This window comes from Hyla sarda, chromosome 8 (genome assembly GCF_029499605.1).
Source record: "Hyla sarda isolate aHylSar1 chromosome 8, aHylSar1.hap1, whole genome shotgun sequence".
NCBI lineage: Eukaryota > Metazoa > Chordata > Amphibia > Anura > Hylidae > Hyla > Hyla sarda.
Genome location: NC_079196.1, coordinates 216,157,115 through 216,177,060, shown reverse-complemented (window position 1 = coordinate 216,177,060; position 19,946 = coordinate 216,157,115). Strand labels below are relative to the sequence as shown.

The 19,946-nt window shown below is 42.7% G+C and overlaps 3 protein-coding genes across 3 annotated transcripts in view; 2 read left to right on the top strand and 1 right to left on the bottom strand.

Moving 5' to 3' along the window:
- Positions 1 to 7,184, bottom strand: part of SHMT1 (serine hydroxymethyltransferase 1) — a 54,322-nt gene extending 47,138 nt beyond the window's left edge. Inside the window, exon 1 of the mRNA XM_056535564.1 lies at positions 7,006 to 7,184. The gene's annotated coding sequence lies outside the window, so the exon portion shown is untranslated. The remainder of the gene's footprint in view (positions 1 to 7,005) is intronic.
- Positions 1 to 19,946, top strand: part of SLC5A10 (solute carrier family 5 member 10) — a 293,441-nt gene that overhangs the window by 36,779 nt on the left and 236,716 nt on the right. The gene's annotated exons all lie outside the window — the stretch shown is intronic.
- Positions 14,803 to 19,946, top strand: part of PRPSAP2 (phosphoribosyl pyrophosphate synthetase associated protein 2) — a 59,419-nt gene continuing 54,275 nt past the window's right edge. The window contains exon 1 of the mRNA XM_056535573.1: positions 14,803 to 14,981. The gene's annotated coding sequence lies outside the window, so the exon portion shown is untranslated. The remainder of the gene's footprint in view (positions 14,982 to 19,946) is intronic.

The following is a 19,946-nucleotide window of genomic DNA, read 5'->3' as shown; positions in this document are numbered from 1 at the left end:
CTACAAAAATATCGTCAACAAAATGAAGAAAAAGTTTAATTTATTTCACATAGGGGTTATTAATAGTGAACACATACCTTGATTCCAAAATGGCAAGATATATGTTCGCAAAGGAACAAGAGATGGGCATACCCATGGCTGTTCCGAGCCTTTGTTTAAACCACTGTTCTCCATATTGGAAGCAATTATTATTTAAAATAAATGAGGTAGCTTCTGTAACAAAATCTATAAGGGCTGGAGATTTGTCAGAGATGGCCAGGAACTGACGGAGAGCCTGCACACCCGCACTCTGTGGAATGCGGGTGTACAGGCTCTCTACGTCAATTGATGCCAAAGTGTAGGTTTCTTGCCAGTGGAAAGTATCCAATGCTGAAATGAGTTCCCCAGTATCTTTAAGGTATGATGGAATGTGGGGGAGAAGTGGAGATATGAGCCAATCTATATAACCGGACAGATATGATGTGGGAGATCCTATTCCGGCTACTATCGGGCGGCCGGGAGGGGGTGTTACAGCTTTATGGGTTTTAGGTAGAATATACCATTTGGGTTTAGATGGAGTTTCTGGTAAAAGTTTCTCTGCTGTTTTTTTCTGTTAGAACATTGAGGTTAACAAATTTGTGTAATAAGGTACGCAGATTATCCATGATTTTACGAGTGGGGTCACTCTTCAGCTTTTCATAAACCGTTATGTTCCCAAGCTGGAGCTCAGCCTCGGAATCATAATCTTTTTTATACCAAAGGACAACGGAGCCCCTTTGTCAGCTCGGGACAGAACTATGTCCTCTCTTTCAGTTAACATATTTAGGGCTTCTCTCTCTTTCTTGGAGATGTTGTGTTTAATCGGGGGATATATCAGAGACTTAACATCTTGGCACACCCCTCTGTGGAAAAGATCCACAGAGCTACCTGGGAACACTGGTGGATTGAAATGGGAGGGGTTTCCCCCTCGAAAGGAGTCTTCCTCTCCCATAGCAATACCATCCACCTATATATTTTCCTCAGTTAGTGACAACAAAGTGTGTATAACAATATAATCTTGTGCTCAGTGCCGAGATTACTCTGAACCCTAATGGACCTATCATACATTGCGCCTCCCCCTCTTTTTTTCTTACGTTGTCTGGTTTTCTTCCGCTTTTGTTCTGCAACTAAAATAATTTTTTCAAAGCTAATCTGCGAATGGCTTTAGCCATAGTTACATAGTTACATAGTTAGTATGGTTGAAAAAAGACATACGTCCATCAAGTCCAACCAGGGAATTGAAGTGAAGGGTGTAAGGGGATAAGTGAAAGGGATGTAGTTTTATAATTCTGCATAAGCATTAATGTTATTTTGTTCCAGGAATGTATCTAACCCTGTTTTAAAGCTGTTAATTGTTCCTGCTGTGACCAGTTCCTGAGGTAGACCGTTCCATAAATTCACAGTCCTCATGGTAAAGAAGGCGTGTTGCCCCTTTAGACTAAACCTTTTCTTCTCCAGACGGAGGGAGTGCCCCCTCGTCCTTTGGGGGGGTTTAACCTGGAACAGTTTTTCTCCATATTTTTTGTATGGGCCATTAATATACTTATATACGTTTATCATATCCCCCCTTAACCTCTTAAGGACCAATGACGTTGTGGAACGTCATGGCACCCTGGGCTTTAAGGACCAATGACGTTCCACAACGTCATGGCATTTTCCGGTCTCTGCCGCTCGCCGGGCAGAGATCGGAACTGGATGCCTGCTGAAATCCTTCAGCAGGCATCCAGGGCAAACGCCGAGGGGGGCCATGTAGGCCCCCCATGTCGGCGATCGCCGCAAATCGCAAGGGAAATCGCCCTTGCGATCTGCGGCGATACCGGGCTGATCGGGTCTCTGGGACCCGACCGCCCGGTAATTTCGCATGATCCCGGCTGTCACACACAGCCAGGACCATGCTGGAGCCTAGGAGCGAGGTGGCAAGCCTGCCACCTCCTCCGATCCCCTGCGATCTGTCGGTTAGTTAACCGACCAATCGCAGGAGGGGGGGCGGTTACTTCCTCCCGTCCTGCCCGGCCCCTTGAAGTCCGGAGAGGACGGGAGGAAGACCGGAGGACGCGGCGGGGGACGGGGGAGTGCTGGGGACCGGCCCCGGTACTTACCTCGTCCCTGAAGACCCGGATCCAGACGATGAAGATGGCGGCGGCGGAGACAGGTGAGTAGATCTTCAGCCGCGGTCGGGCCCTTTACAGCAATGCACGTCGCCGTAAAGCGACATGCATTGTTGTAAAGGGACCCTGTAAACTACAACTCCCAGCATGCCCAGACAGCCCTTGGCGTCTGGGCATGCTGGGAGTTGCAGTTTTGCGACATCTGGAGGTCCACAGTTTGGAGACCACTGTGCCCTTCCAGATGTTGCAAAACTACACATCCTCAGCATGCCCTTACTGTCCAGGCATGCTGGGAGTTGTAGTGCTGTAACATCTGGCCCTTCAGATGTTGCAGAACTACAACTCCCAGCATGCCTGGACAGTTTTGGCATACTGCGAGTTGTAGTTTTGCAACATCTGGAAGGGCACAGATTGGGAACCACTGTATTAGTGGTCTGCAAACTGTAGTCCTCCAGATGTTGCAAAACTACAACTCCAAGCATGCTGGGAGTTGTAGTTCGGCAACATCTAGCTCTAAAGATGTTGCCGAACTACTACTCCCAGCATGCCTGAGAATGCTGGGAGTTGTGGTTTTGCAACAACAGGAGGCACACTGGTTGGGAAACATTGTCTGTTTCCTAACTCAGTGTTTCCCAACCCGTGTGCCTCCAGCTGTTGCAAAACTATAACTACCAGCATGCACTGATGGACTGTGCATGCTGGGAGTTGTAGTTTTGCAACAGCTGGAGGTCCCCCACCCCCCCCCCCCCCCACTGTGAATGTACAGGGTACATTCACATGGGCAGGGGGCTTACAGTGAGTATCAGGCTGCAAGTTTGCGATGCAGCAAATTTTGCGCGGCAGCTCAAACTCGCTGTAATCCCCCGCCCATGTGACTGTACCCTAAAAACACTACACTACCACAAAATAAAATAAAAAGTAAAAAACACTACATATACACATACCCCTACACAGCCCCCCTCCCCTCCCCAATAAAAATGAAAAACGTCTGGTACGCCACTGTTTCCAAAATGGAGCCTCCAGCTGTTGCAAAACAACAACTCCCAGTATTGCCGGACAGCCGTTGACTGTCCAGGCATGCTGGGAGTTTTGCAACAGCTGGAGGCACCCTGTTTGGGAATCACTGGCGTAGAATACCCCAATGTCCACCCCTATGCAAGTCCCTAATTTAGGCCTCAAATGCGCATGGCGCTCTCTCACTTTGGAGCCCTGTCGTATTTCAAGGCAACAGTTTAGGGTCACATATGGGGTATCGCCGTACTCGGGAGAAATTTCTTAACAAATTTTGGGGGGCTTTTTCTCCTTTCACCCCTCATGAAAAGGTGAAGTTGGGGTCTACACCAGCATGTTAGTGTAAAAAAAAAAATTTTTTACACCAACATGCTGGTGTTGCCCCATACTTTTCATTTTGACAAGAGGTAAAAGGGAAAAACACCCCCCAAAATTTGTAATGCAATTTCTCCCGACTACGGAGATACCCCATATGTGGGCGCAAAGTGCTCTTGGGGCGCACAACAAGGCCCAGAAGGGAGAGTGCACCATGTACATTTGAGGCGATTTGCACAGGGCTGGCTGATTGTTACAGCGGTTTTGACAAACGCAAAAAAAAAAAACCTCACATGTGACCCCATTTCGGAAACTACACCCCTCACGGAATGTAATGAGGGGTGCAGTGAGAATTTACACCCCACTGGTGTCTGACAGATCTTTGGAACAGTGGGCTGCGCAAATTAAAAATTTTGTACAGCCCACTGTTCCAAAGATCTGACAGACACCAGTGGGGGGTAAATGCTCACTGTACCCCTTGTTACGTTCCTCAAGGGGTTTAGTTTCCAAAATGGTATGCCATGTGGGGGTTATTTTGCTGTCCTGGCACCATAGGGGCTTCCTAAATGCGACATGCCCCCGAGCAAAATTTGCTCTCAAAAAGCCAAATATGACTCCTTCTCTTCTGAGCATTGTAGTTCGTCCGTAGTACACTTCAGGTCAACTTATGGGGTACCCCCATACTCAGAAGAGATGGGGTTACAAATTTTGGGGGGTATTTTCTGCTATTAACCCTTGCATACATGTGAAATTTGGGTGGAAACACACATTTTAGTGACATTTTTAAAACATTTTTTTACATATGCAAAAGTCGTGAAACACCTGTGGGGTATTAAGGCTCACTTTATTCCTTGTTACGTTCCTCAAGGGGTCTAGTTTCCAAAATGGTATGCCATGTGGGTATTTGTTCCTGTTCTGGCACCATAGGGGCTTCCTAAATGCAACATGCCCCCCAAAAACCATTTCAGAAAAACGTACTCTCCAAAATCCCCTCGTCGCTCCTTCGCTTCTGAGCCCTCTACTGTGCCCGCCGAACACTTTACATAGACATATGAGGTATGTGCTTACTCGAGAGAAATTGGGCTACAAATATAAGTATACATTTTCTCCTTTTACCCCTTGTAAAAATTCAAAAATTGGGTCTACAAGAACATGCAAGTGTAAAAAATGAAGATTGTGAATTTTCTCCTTCACTTTGCTGCTATTCCTGTGAAACACCTAAAGGGTTAAAACGCTGACTGAATGTCATTTTGAATACTTTGGGGGGTGCAGTTTTTATAATTGGGTCATTTATGGGGTATTTCTAATATGAAGACCCTTCAAATCCACTTCAAACCTGAACTGGTCCCTGAAAAATTGTGATTTTGGAAATTTTGTGAAAAATTGGAAAATTGCTGCTGAACTTTGAAGCCCTCTGGTGTCTTCCAAAAGTAAAAAATCGTAAATTTTATGATGCAAACATAAAGTGGACATATTGTATATGTGAATAAAAAAAATAATTATTTGGAATATCCATTTTCCTTACAAGCAGAGAGCTTCAAAGTTAGAAAAATGCAAAATTTTCAATTTTTTCATCAAATTTTGGAATTTTTCACTAAGAAACGATGCAAGTATCGACAAAATTTTACCAATAACATAAAGTAGAATATGTCACGAAAAAACAATCTTGGAATCAGAATGATAGGTAAAAGCGTCTTAGAGTTATTAATGCTTAAAGTGACAGTGGTCAGATGTTCAAAAAACGCTCTGGTCCTAAGGTGTAAAATGGCCTGGTCCTTAAGGGGTTAAACGTCTCTTCTCAAGACTAAACAATTGTAACTCCTTTAATCGCTCCTCATAGCTAAGATGTTCCATGCCCCATATTAGTTTAGTCGCGCGTCTCTGCACCCTTTCCAGCTTCAGAGTGTCCCTTTTATGGACTGGTGCGCAAAACTGAACAGCATATTCCAGGTGAGGCCGTACCAATGATTTATAAAGGGGGAGTATTAGCCATATCCTCCTCAAATTCACAGTATTCAAATGGTTCCTGCAAACCGAAATTCAACCCTTTATTTAACACTAATATAAGATCTTCACTCAAAGTCATGTCCGTTAGGTTGACTACTATATTTTCATTTTTTATCGCTTCCAGGTCACAGTCTTTCTCTTTGCTGCCTTTCCTCTTTCTTCTTCTGCCTCCTCTCCTGGTGCGTGATCTAAAGGGGATTTCTGCACAGTGTTATCTTGGCCGGAGGTGGTGGCCTCGTCGGAAAGGCTCGACTCAGACTCCGTAGTGAGATAGTCACTTTTTTTTAGGGACTTTCTTTCTTTGTTGATTGAAATTTTTCTTTCTATAATTGTATGTTTTTTTCTCAGACGCATTTTTCTGTTGACGTCCCTTATTCCATGTGAATTGCTGTTGAGATTCGAAATCCAGTTTGTCTCTAAGGAACTTGTCCCTTTTCACAGCTTTAATATTAGATTGTAGTATAGAATTTTTTTTTTTATTTAATGCTGTAATGAATTTCTTATATGCTTCTTCAGATAATATGGTTCTCAATTCACTTTTCATTCTGCAGAGTTGTTCTGCTACCTCAGTATATTCACTTCTATTTTTCATTAAAACCAGCTGTTGAAGGTTTAATGCATGTTGTAGGTGTTGATCATTCCATTGTTTCCCAATGTCTGCGTCTTGTAGAAACTGTGTGGGAGATTTGTAAACTCTTAAAGGGTACCTCTCATCAAAAAAACTTTTGATATATTATAGATTAATGTATGCAGAATAACTTCACAATTGCATGTTATTAAAAAATCTGCTTCTTTCTATTTAATTTTCCACTTTGAAGAAATGACCACTAGGGGTCTCCCTACCAGTCCTGGCAGCAAGCATTTCAGACTCATGCTGGAGTCCTAAACACTACGAGCTGCCAGTCTGCTTTGTTCACAAAGGAGAACACTCAGAGCTGCCAGCCTGCTTTGTTCACAGCCTGTTTGGCTGTGAACAAAGCAGGCTGGCAGCTCTGAGTGTTTAGGACTCCAGCATGAGTCAGAAATGCTTGCTGACAGGACTGATCGGGAACAATACAATAGAAAGAAGCATATTTTTACCCTTTAACCCTCTCGGGGTCTTGTTGTTGTCTGCATAAGCTTGTAAAGAGCTTATCGTCCAGAAAAGATGTGTTTCACGTTCTGCCATGGAGGTGACTTTATATTCTAAAGTCTTGGTATTGTAGACTTTAATGATGTTTTTGGTTTTGCATGTTGTGAAAAATACCCCCGCGTCAGCTCTCCCTGCTGTAACTGTACAGGTACGTGTTGATAATGCCCCTAGAGGTGTGAACAGGCACCAACAACTCCTGAAAAGCGAGGCCAGATGGATTATTCGGACGGATGCCACTGGCCCGCTTGGGCTCAATGAGAAACAGGAATATGGAGCGTTATTATAAGATGTAATTATACTGTACTGTTTATTCGCATGATAGGAAGTTGCTTTTAATGTTTGTACAACAAATTTTGTAATATGTTTTTGTACCTAAGTAGGGAGCAACTTACCTGCAGCGTCACTGGGTCTTACCTGTTTTAAAGCACACCCCTTCCCGTGACCTCACTATCTCGGTCTGACGAAGCGCCTCGGCGCCAAACGGTCCCGTCACCGAGGGGATACCCCCGCGTCCCACGTGCACTCTCCCCTGCTTGTTTTCTATGGTTGAAGATATGGAATAAAGAACCACTTGCAAAGAATACCTGGGTCGGTGTGGTGAGTTGCTCCGTTTTTCTATCTCTCTGTTATACACAGATTTGTAAATTACTTCTATTAAAAAATCTTAATCCTTTCAGTACTTATGAGCTTCTGAAGTTAAGGTTGTTCTTTTCTGTCTAAATCCTTTCTGATGACACCTGTCTCGGGAAACGCCCAGTTTAGAAGAGGTTTGCTATGGGGATTTGCTTCTTAACTGGGCGTTTCCCGAGACAGGTGTCATCAGAGAGGATTTAGACAGAAAAGAACAACCTTAACTTCAGAAGCTCATAAGTACTGAAAGGATTAGGATTTTTTAATAGAAGTAATTTACGAATCTGTTTAACTTTTTGGAGCCGGTTGATATATGTATATAAAAAAGTTTTTTCCTGGAATACCCCTTTTAAGTTATAGGGGGGAAAGCAAAGGGTCATCAATGCAATACAGCAACACGCAACACAGCCACTTTTTCTTTTAGTGTAAAATTGGCTGTGCTGAGGTAATTTCCCCTCGAAGTCTATTGCTTAGACAAATGTATCATATGCTCTGCGTCATTTCATAATTTTGACGCATGGCAGCACTTTCACAGATGAAAATTATTAAAATATTGACTGTAAAACACGTCTAACACAGACCGTAATGATAAATCCTCCCCCCTCCCCTTACTATTTGGAAAAAACTAACAAAACAAAATTTGGTTTGAACTAATAAGCAAGTTTCAAATGTAAAGGTATAATCATTAGTATTAGAACTCGTGCTCCTGTAGGCGATAGTGGGGAAACATATTGGAAAAGGCAGCATGGTGTTTTATGAGAAACCCTCAGTGCAGAAAATCCTGTTCCCATAGAATCCTACAGGGCACTTGTCTGTACAGTGTATTAATTGTACCTTAGTGATCCCCATAAATGTGCTGTACAGAAGCTGGCAGCGGTTCAATCCTGCCATAAAAGTTATAACAATATGACTGAACATGTCTGTTATCTTCTTAAAGCGTACCTGTCAGATCCCACAAATAAAATAAAAATAATATTTAGCTACGTACCTAATCCTGACCATGTACATCTATTTTTTATGCTTCTATCACCTACATTTATAATAAAAAAAAATACCTCTTTTCATTAGCTCACAGTGTTAGGAATCCTCTCAGGGGCGTGTCCCTCCTTTGTGGTGGTGGGAGGTGATTGGTGTGTGCTGGGAGGGGGCGTGTCCCTCCTTTGTGGTGGTGGGAGGTGATTGGTGTGTGGTGGAAGGGGGCGTGTCCCTCCTTTGGTGGTGGGAGGTGATTGGTGTGTGGTAGGAGGGGGCGTGTCCCTCCTTTGTGGTGGAAGGTGATTGGTGTGTGGTGGGAGGGGGCGTGTCCCTTCTTTGTGGTGGTGGGAGGTGATTGGTGTGTGGTAGGAGGGGGTGTGTCCCTCCTTTGGTGGTGGGAGGTGATTGGTGTGTGGTGGAAGGGTGCATGTCCTTCCTTGTGGTGGTGGGAGGTGATTGGTGTGTGGTGGGAGGGGGCATGTCCCTTCTTTGTGGTGGTGGGAGGTGATTGGTGTGTGATGGAAGGGGGCGTGTCCCTCCTTTGTGGTGGTGGGAGGTGATTGGTGTGTGGTGGAAGGGGGCATGTACCTTCTTTGTGGTGGTGGGAGGTGATTGGTGTGTGGTGGGAGGGGGCATGTCCCTTCTTTGTGGTGGTGGGAGGTGATTGGTGTGTGGTGGAAGGGGGCATGTACCTTCTTTGTGGTGGTGGGAGGTGATTGGTGTGTGGTGAGAGGGGGCGTGTCCCTCCTTTGTGGTTGTGGGAGTTGACTGGTGTGTCTGCTCATGCATTTCATTTTTTCTTCCTCTCATATTAAGAGCCATAACTCTTTCATTTTTCCACCCACAGACCCATATGAGGGCTTGTCTTTTGCAGGATCAATAAATGTGCGGTAACCGAAACCAAAAAGTATTATTTGTTATTCTTTTATTAATTTTAGTCTCAGTGCAGTTTACTGACATGTTTTCTTTATTTTGTGGGTTAATACGATTAAACCCTTTTTATTTTAGCATTTTCGTTTTTTCCTCCTCGTCTTTTAAAACGCCATACTATTTTCATCCACAGACTTGTTTGAGGCTTGTTTTTTGCGCAACCAATTGAACTTTGTACTTACATCCCTCATTTTACCATAAAATGTATGGCAAAACTAAAATTATTTTATTCGCGTGGGGAAATTGAGAGTTTTGTATTCATACTGTAAACTTTATGGGAAAAATGAAATGTTTTCTTTATTCTGTGGGTTAATACAATGAAAATGATCCCCATGTTTACAACTTTTCTATTATTGTACTGCTTTTTAAAAATTTTTTTTTTTTACAAAAATAAGGTTTAAAATTTCCCTATTTTAACCACCTATAACTTTCTCATTTTTCTATATATGGGTTTTTTGGTACAACTTTTGTGTAAATGTAACTTTTTTATCGCTTTTTATTAAAAAACAAATTGGAATGTGATGTGAAAAAAAAGCATTTAAAAAAACTTTTTGTTTATCGTGTAGGCCGTTCACCGTACAGAATAATTAACATTATATTTTATCACTTCGGACATTTACGCATGCGCTGACACCAAATATGTTTATTAATTATTTCTTAGCACTTTTGGGGGTATATTGGGAAAAAGGGGTGACTTAAATTTTTTTGTGAGGAGGGGCTTTTTTTTCAACATTTATTTTTCACTTTTTATGTCCCAATAAGGGACTACAGTGACCCCCTGACCTACGATGGCCCCGACATACGATCATTTCAACATAGATCACTCTCAGAGGCCATCGCATGTTGAAGGCAGCATCAACATACGATGCTTTTGTATGTCGGGGCCATCGCATAAACGGCTATCCTGCAGCGCAGACTGCTTCAGCTGCCACCGGATAGCCGTTTACGGTGCCCCGTGTGGTCCGTTGACGATCACTTACCTGTCCTAGGGGGCTCCGGCGCGTCCTCTTCGGGATCCCCTGCATCGTCAGTGCTCTCCATAGTCATCATCACGTCGCTGCGCACGCCGTCCCGTCATCCAATAGTAGCGGCGTGCGTAACGACGTTATGGCGGCGACGGAGAGCGAGGATGCCGGGGAAGCAGAGGCCTTGCCGGAGCATCGGGGACAACCCAGGGATGCGGCGACAGCGATGGAAGGCGACATCCAGGGCAGCGGTGACGAGCGGTGAAGGTCCGGAGCGGCTGGGACATGTGAGTATAACCTCCAATACCAGTGGTCTTCAACCTGCAGACCTCCAGATGTTGCAAAACTACAACTCCCAGCATGCCGTTGGCTGTCCGGGCATGCTGGGTGTTGTAGTTTTGCAACATCTGGAGGTCCGCAGGTTGTAGACCACTGTCCTATACTTTACATTGCACGGATCCCTCAACATGCGATGGTTCCAACAAACGATGGTCCATTTGGAACGGATTACCATCGTATGTTGAGGGACCACTGTATTTATAGCAGTCGTTAGATTGCTAATATTGTTCAGTGCTCTGCATATGCATTGCACTGATCAGTATTATCGGTGATCTTCTTCTCTGGTCTGCTAGAAGGGAGACCAGAGAAGAAAACCCCGGAGAGCGGCAGACTCAGATGAGAGGATCTCCGTCCGCCATCTTGAATGAGCGCGGATCTCCGTAGTTGTGCCGTGGGCGATGCGATTAGCCATTATGATTGCCGTAGATGCTTTTATTAGTATTGATCACGGCACCTGAGTGACTATTGGCGGACATCTGCACGACTGCTGATGTCCGCCATCACCGGCGGGTCACAGGCTGTTGATAGCAGCCGGGACCTGCCGCGCATAAATCAAATACAGCTCCTGCGTTTGCTTCTGGTGCGTTAAGTACCAGGACTCCCTGACGAAGGCTGGACGTGCTGAAAGGTGCGTTGGGGTGATGCTATATTGGTCCTTGCAACCATTTTCCACTTACACTTTTGCTTGGTCAGTATAGTATAATGCTGCGTAGCGACATGATGGCGGCGACGGAGAGCGAGGATACCGGGCAGCAGAGAAGTTCCAGAACGACGGGAACACCCCGGGGGACGCGGCGACAGCGATGGAAGGCAACATCCAGGGCAGCGGTGACGAGGGGTGACGGGTCCGGAGCGGCGGAGACACGTGAGTATTACCTCCTATACCAGTGGTCTTCAACCTGCGGACCTCCAGATGTTGCAAAACTACAACTCCCAGCATGCCCGGACAGCCGTTGGCTGTCCGGGCATGCTGGGAGTCGTAGTTTTGCAACATCTGGAGGTCCGCTGGTTGAAGATCACTGTCCTATACTTTACATTGTATTCTAGATTTTCCTCCTTTAAAATTAGGTGCGTCTTATATGCCGGAGCGTCCTATATGGCGAAAAATACGGGTATGTGTTCCTCCTTTCAATATTTGTAGATTTTTATCACTTTTTGATGTAATAAATTTATACCTTTTTAATATATGATTTGAAATGACTCCATATTTGTTCTTTTTGGTGTTCGATATTTACGTCCTATGGACTATTAGAAGCAATCAATGGCACTGATCAGTGTTATCGGCGTTCGGCTTATACAGCCTGCAAGACTGCAGACTGTATGAGAAGAGCCTGAGATTGCGATGAGTCCACTGAGGTAACCGTCAACCATCAATTCAGCGCTTAGATGCCATGATCAGCATTAAACATAGGAGACAGTATTATAGTAGTTATATTCTTGTATATAGGGGGCAGTATTATAGTAGTTATATTCTTGTATATAGGAGCAGTATTATAGTAGTTATATTCTTGTATATAGTAGGTAGTATTATAGTAGTTATATTCTTGTATATAGGAGGCAGTATTATAGTAGTTATATTCTTGTATCTAGGAGCAGTATTATAATAGTTATATTCTTGTATATAGGAGCAGTATCATAGTAGTTATATTCTTGTATCTAGGAGCAGTATTATAGTAGTTATATTCTTGTATCTAGGAGCAGTATTATAGTAGTTATATTCTTGTATATAGGAGCAGTATTATAGTAGTTATATTCTTGTATATAGGAGCAGTATTATAGTAGTTATATTCTTGTACATAGGAGGCAGTATTATAGTAGTTATATTCTTGTACATAGGAGGCAGTATTATAGTAGTTATATTCTTGTATATAGGAGCAGTATTATAGTAGTTATATTCTTGTACATAGGAGGCAGTATTATAGTAGTTATATTCTTGTATATAGGAGGCAGTATTATAGTAGTTATATTCTTGTATATAGGAGGCAGTATTATAGTAGTTATATTCTTGTATATAGGAGCAGTATTATAGTAGTTATATTCTTGTATATAGGAGGCAGTATTATAGTAGTTATATTCTTGTATATAGGAGGCAGTATTATAGTAGTTATGTTCTTGTATATAGGGAGCAGTATTATAGTAGTTATATTCTTGTATATAGGAGGCAGTATTATAGTAGTTATATTCTTGTATATAGGAGGCAGTGTTATAGTAGTTATATTCTTGTATATAGGAGCAGTATTATAGTAGTTATATTCTTGTATATAGGAGCAGTATTATAGTAATTATATTCTTGTATATAGGAGCAGTATTATAGTAGTTATATTCTTGTATATAGGAGCAGTATTATAGTAGTTATATTCTTGTATATAGGAGGCAGTATTATAGTAGTTATATTCTTGTATATAGGAGGCAGTATTATAGTAGTTATATTCTTGTATATAGGAGGTAGTATTATAGTAGTTATATTCTTGTATATAGGAGCAGTATTATAGTAGTTATATTCTTGTATTTATGAGGCAGTATTATAGTAGTTATATTCTTGTATAAAGGAGGCAGTATTATAGTAGTTATATTATTGTATATAGGACGCAGTATTATAGTAGTTATATTCTTGTATATAGGAACAGTATTATATTCTTGTATATAGGAGCAGTATTATAGTAGTTATATTCTTGAATATAGGAGCAGTATTATAGTAGTTATATTCTTGTATATAGGAGCAGTATTATAGTAGTTATATTCTTGAATATAGGAGGCAGTATTATAGTAGTTATATTCTTGTATATAGGAGCATTATTATAGTAGATATATTCTTGTATATAGGAGCAGTATTATAGTAGTTATATTCTTGTATATAGGAGTATTATAGTAGTTATATTCTTGTATATAGGAGCAGCATTATAGTAGTTATATTCTTGTATATAGGAGCAGTATTATAGTAGTTATATTCTTGTATATAGGGGGCAGTATTATAGTAGTTATATTCTTGTATATAGGGGGCAGTATTATAGTAGTTATATTCTTGTATATAGGAGCAGTATTATAGTAGTTATATTCTTATATATAGGAGCAGTATTATAGTAGTTATATTCTTGTATATAGGAGCAGTATTATAGTAGTTATATTCTTGTATATAGGAGCAGTAGTATAGTAGTTATATTCTTGTATATAGGAGTAGTATTATAGTAGTTACATTCTTGTATATAGGAGCAGTATTATAGTAGTTATATTCTTGTATGTAGGAACAGTATTATAGTAGTTATATTCTTGTATATAGGAGCAGTATTATAGTAGTTATATTCTTGTATATAGGAGACAGTATTATAGTAGTTATATTCTTGTATATAGGAGGCAGTATTATAGTAGTTATATTCTTGTATATAGGAGGCAGTATTATAGTAGTTATATTCTTGTATATAGGAGGCAGTATTATAGTAGTTATATTCTTGTATATAGGAGCAGTATTATAGTAGTTATATTCTTGTATATAGGAGCAGTATTATAGTAGTTATATTCTTGTATATAGGAGGCAGTATTATTGTAGTTATATTCTTGTATATAGGAGCAGTATTATAGTAGTTATATTCTTGTATATAGGAGACAGTATTATAGTAGTTATATTCTTGTATATAGGAGACAGTATTATAGTAGTTATATTCTTGTATATAGGAGGCAGTATTACAGTAGTTATATTCTTGTATATAGGAGGCAGTATTATAGTAGTTATATTCTTGTATATAGGAGCAGTATTATAGTAGTTATATTCTTGTATATAGGAGCAGTATTATAGTAGTTATATTCTTGTATATAGGAGCAGTATTATAGTAGTTATATTCTTGTATATAGGAGCAGTATTATAGTAGTTATATTCTTGTATATAGGAGCAGTATTATAGTAGTTATATTCTTGTATATAGGAGCAGTATTATAGTAGTTATATTCTTGTATATAGGGGAATTATTATAGTAGTTATATTCCTGTATATAGGAGCAGTATTATAGTAGTTATATTCTTGTATATAGGAGCAGTATTATAGTAGTTATATTCTTGTATATAGGAGCAGTATTATAGTAGTTATATTCTTGTATATAGGAGCAGTATTAGAGTAGTTATATTCTTGTATATAGGAGTATTATAGTAGATATACCGTATTCTTGTATCTATGAGGCAGTATTAGAGTTGTTATAAATATGAGGCCTGAATGTCAGTGTACAGGACCCGTGCAGTAGGGGGCAGCACAGTACACAGTAATATCAGGGCAGAGAAGGGCTTTGTCCTCTTTGTCCCATTAGTGGTTGTCAGTCTCTGTCTGAGCCGCTGACAGATCGATGCGCTCGGCGCTCCTCACCTCCTCTCTTCCTGCCATTGACAGTCCCTGTGCCCGGTGACGTCACACACGCTGGTAAGGGGGAGTACGGTCTGGGCTCGGATCGATGTTATCTGCACTCGCCAGGCTCTAGCGGCGCCGCCATTTTCAGTGTCTGAAAGCGAGTGAAGAAGAGAACGGGAACCGGGAACGGCGGTGCTGAGGTCCGGAGGGCGGGGGTGACAGGTGAGTGCTGGGGCCCGGCATCACCCTTCAGTGCGGGGCTGTGGGCTTTATGTGTCCGGACCATTACGTGTGTGGTTCCCGGTATTCCTTCAGTGATGTACACCCCGGGGGTCACCTGTCCGGTGCTTCAGGGGTTACAGGTGCGGCAGGTTACAGGTGTGACAGAGCGGTCATGTGATGTATCATCCGGGTCCTGCGCTGTTATATCAGTCACGTGTTGTATATATGAGACCGTCTGTGCTGTCAGCTTGGTGATAGATAATATCGGGCGTCTATTATATATATTATATATGTATGTGTGTGTATGTGTATACATATATCCTGTGTGTATATATATATATCAGTCATGTACTGCAGTTATATCGCCGCTGTCTATTACAGTTATATCGGTCACGTGTTGTAGATGTCATTCATACCTGTTCCGTTAGTTATCTCATATAGCAAGTACTACACATATACACAGACACACACATATATACTCACATATATATACACACATATATACACATATATACAGATATACACAGACACACATACATATATATACACACATACATATAGGGTTATATAGTGCACTGTGATATCACTTCATGGACCAGTCATGTCTGGTATGTCTGTCTAATCTATATCTATCTATCTTTCTATCTATCTCCTATCTATCCATCTCCTATCTCATATCTATCTATCTATCTCCTATTTATCTATCTCCTATCTATCTATCTCCTATCTCATATCTATCTATCTATCTATCTATCTCATATCTATCTATCTCATATCTATCTATCTCATATCTATCTATCTCATATCTATCTATCTCATATCTATCTATCTATCTATCTCATATCTATCTATCTATCTATCTCATATCTATCTATCTATCTATCTATCTCATATCTATCTATCTCCTATCTATCTCCTATCTATCTCCTATCTATCTCCTATCTATATCTATCTATCTCATATCTATCTATCTTTATTACACATGTATAGTATCAGTCGTGCACTGTTTCTGTATTACAGTTAAATCAATCATGTGACATGTATATTAGTCCTCTTATGTATGTTATATATATTCTCAGTCATATATGGGATATCAGGAATGTCATGTGTGTGTGTGTGTGTGTATATATATATATATATATATATATATATATATATATATAATGTATTACACATATATAACAATCCTGATATCCCTAATTTAGTTAGGTTTAGGGTGTCTTGGGAGTTGTAGTTTTTCAGCCGCTGAAGACCCTCAGAGAAAACAAATATATATGACATATACATCACATGACTGAGAAAACATACATGTGGTGTGTGTGTGTATTTATATATATTTATATACACGCTAGTTTTATACATACATATATAATGTTTGTTTTTTACGGTCATGTGATATATGTATGATAGATATATATTTATTTTATGTGCTGTGTGTACTTATTTATATGAGAAAGGAAGAAAAACGCTAGCAACCATGTATCAATTGCAGACCACAAATACTCAATATACATGGTTGCTAGCGTTTTTCTTCCTTTCTTGATTAATATTTAGTAGCAGCTTATTGCACCCTAGTATTATTGTAGTGGTGCCCATCAATTATCTTTATCTGTACTTATTTATACGCACATACTTACCTTTTAATGCACTGAGGTGCCAATCCACAGACTACTTGAAGAGAAGAATGGTCCTGTTTTTGTTTTTCTAATCCTAAAAAAATTAACCCTTTAAGTCTCAATCTACAATAATAAAAAAATTAAAAAAAATGACTCTCCTGTTTCTGGCCTTTTGACAGTTTTTGATCTTTTGCCTAAATTCCTTTTGTCTAATGCAAAACTACAACTCCCAGCATGCCTGGACAGCCTTTGGCTGTCCAGGCATGCTAGGAGTTATAGTTTTGCAACAGCTGGAGGCACCCTGGTTGGGGAAACGCTGCTCTTCATTTTAACCACTGTGATAAATCTGGCACACTTGTAGATTTTAAACAGTATTAGTAACCCCCCCCCCTTTGTGTTTCCATGGTTACAGACTACAAACAAATCCTGTGTAGTCTGATCCTTCTACACCTAGAACAATCTGTCATTGAGCCGTCATCTTCCTCTTGTGCTATGAGGCTGATTTCCTAGACATTCACCTGAGGAAGCGTTAAAGGGGAACTCCGGGGGGGGAAACAAGTAGAAAGCAAATGTTTTCAAATCAACTGGTGCCTGAAACTTAAACAGATATGTAAATTATTACAAAAAAAAATCCAGTACTTATTAGCTGCTGTATAAAACATTAATTTGTGAATTTCTTTGCAGTCTGACCACAGTGCTCTCTGCTGACACCTCTGTCCGTGTCAGGAACTGTCCAGAGTAGGAGCAAATCCCCATAGCAAACTGGACAATTCCTGACACGGACAAAGATGTCAGCAGAGAGCGCTGTGGTCAGACTGGAAAGAACTACACAACTTCCTCTGTGGTATACAGCAGCTGATAAGTACTGGAAGGATTAAGATTTTTTTTTTTAAATAGAAGGGATTTACAAATCTGTTAAACTTTCTTGCACCAGTTGATTTGAAAACATTTTTAATCCCCTTTAATGTGCAGTGTAGAGTGTGTTACAGTCTGCAAGGGTTAATTGATAGCAGGACTTGCTCTTATCTGGGCTGCTTTTGTATACGCTCTCCTATTTCTGTAATGACCCTGAGTGCCGTCTCTGCTGTGGTCTGATGTGCATTAGAAGGAAGTGGTTGTAATTCATGAAGCTGCTGTTCTGGCAACGACACAAGATATTAATACATTTCTAGAATGTGCCATATGGATCTACAACACAATGACTGCAATGTGACCGCAAGTCCATTGACGAGGATTTATTGCAATATGCAGCTTTGGTTACCGAATTTAAGTAAAAAAAATAAAATGTAAAATAAATGACTTGGACTAAATGCCACATCATCCCCCCAACTTCGTTTTCTTCTGCACCTCAGTTTGGTCCTGTCCCCTCCAGTACCACATCATTCCTTCCCTTTTATCAGTCCCTGTGCCACATTTACCCCTCTCATCTCCACCCCCCATGTCTCATCATCCCCCCCCCCATGTCTCATCATCCCCCCCCATGTCTCATCATCCCCCCCCCCATGTCTCATCATCCCCCCCCCCATGTCTCATCATCCCCCCCCCCATGTCTCATCATCCCCCCCCCATGTCTCATCATCCCCCCCCATGTCTCATCATCCCCCCCCATGTCTCATCACCCCCCCCCCATGTCTCATCACCCCCCCCCCATGTCTCATCACCCCCCCCCATGTCTCATCATCCCCCCCCCATGTCTCATCATCCCCCCCCCCATGTCTCATCATCCCCCCCCCCATGTCTCATCATCCCCCCCCCATGTCTCATCATCCCCCCCCCCATGTCTCATCATCCCCCCCCCCATGTCTCATCATCCCCCCCCCCATGTCTCATCATCCCCCCCCCATGTCTCATCATCCCCCCCCCATGTCTCATCACCCCCCCCCCCATGTCTCATCATCCCCCCCCCATGTCTCATCATCCCCCCCCCATGTCTCATCATCCCCCCCCCATGTCTCATCATCCCCCCCCATGTCTCATCATCCCCCCCCCCATGTCTCATCATCCCCCCCCCATGTCTCATCATCCCCCCCCATGTCTCATCATCCCCCCCCCATGTCTCATCATCCCCCCCATGTCTCATCATCCCCCCCCATGTCTCATCATCCCCCCCCATGTCTCATCATCCCCCCCCCATGTCTCATCATCCCCCCCCCATGTCTCATCATCCCCCCCCCCCCATGTCTCATCATCCCCCCCCCATGTCTCATCATCCCCCCCCATGTCTCATCATCCCCCCCCATGTCTCATCATCCCCCCCCATGTCTCATCATCCCCCCCCCCATGTCTCATCATCCCCCCATGTCTCATCATCCCCCCCCCATGTCTCATCATCCCCCCCCATGTCTCATCATCCCCCCCCATGTCTCATCATCCCCCCCCATGTCTCATCATCCCCCCCATGTCTCATCATCCCCCCCATGTCTCATCATCCCCCCCCATGTCTCATCATCCCCCCCCCATGTCTCATCATCCCCCCCCCCCATGTCTCATCATCCCCCCCCCATGTCTCATCATCCCCCCCCATGTCTCATCATCCCCCCCCATGTCTCATCATCCCCCCCATGTCTCATCATCCCCCCCCCCATGTCTCATCATCCCCCCATGTCTCATCATCCCCCCCCATGTCTCATCATCCCCCCCCATGTCTCATCATCCCCCCCATGTCTCATCATCCCCCCCATGTCTCATCATCCCCCCCATGTCTCATCATCCCCCCCATGTCTCATCATCCCCCCCATGTCTCATCATTTCCCCTGTCATAGACCACCACTAGCCATACAGACATTAAGCATTTAGTGCCTCCCCCCACCATCATTTCCCCCTGTCTCATCATCCCCCACCCTGTCTCATCACGCCCCCGATCATTCCCCCCTGTCTCATCATCCCCCCATCCCTCATCATTTCCCGCTGTCTCATTATCCCCCCCCATCCCTCATCATTCCCCACCCTGTCTCATCATGTCCCCCATCATTCCCCCGTCTTCATTTCCCCCCTCATCATCCCCCCACCCTCTCTCAACATGTCCCCCATCATCCCCCCACCCTGTCTCATCATCCCCCCCCAACCTGTCTCATCATGCCCCCCATCACCCCCCTTATCATTTCCCCCTGTCTCATCATCCCCCCCCCATCATGTTCCTCCTCCAGTGGTCTTCAACCTGCGGACCTCCAGATGTTGCAAAACTACAACTCCCAGCATGCCCGGACAGCCAGTTTTCAGCCTACTTCAGGCCTTTCTATGGGCCCCATCTATTTAATGTGCACCAACTGAAGGTACCCAACAACCGATAGGGCGGAGATTGTTGCAAAACTACAACTCCCAGCATGCCCGGACAGCCGTTGGCTGTCCG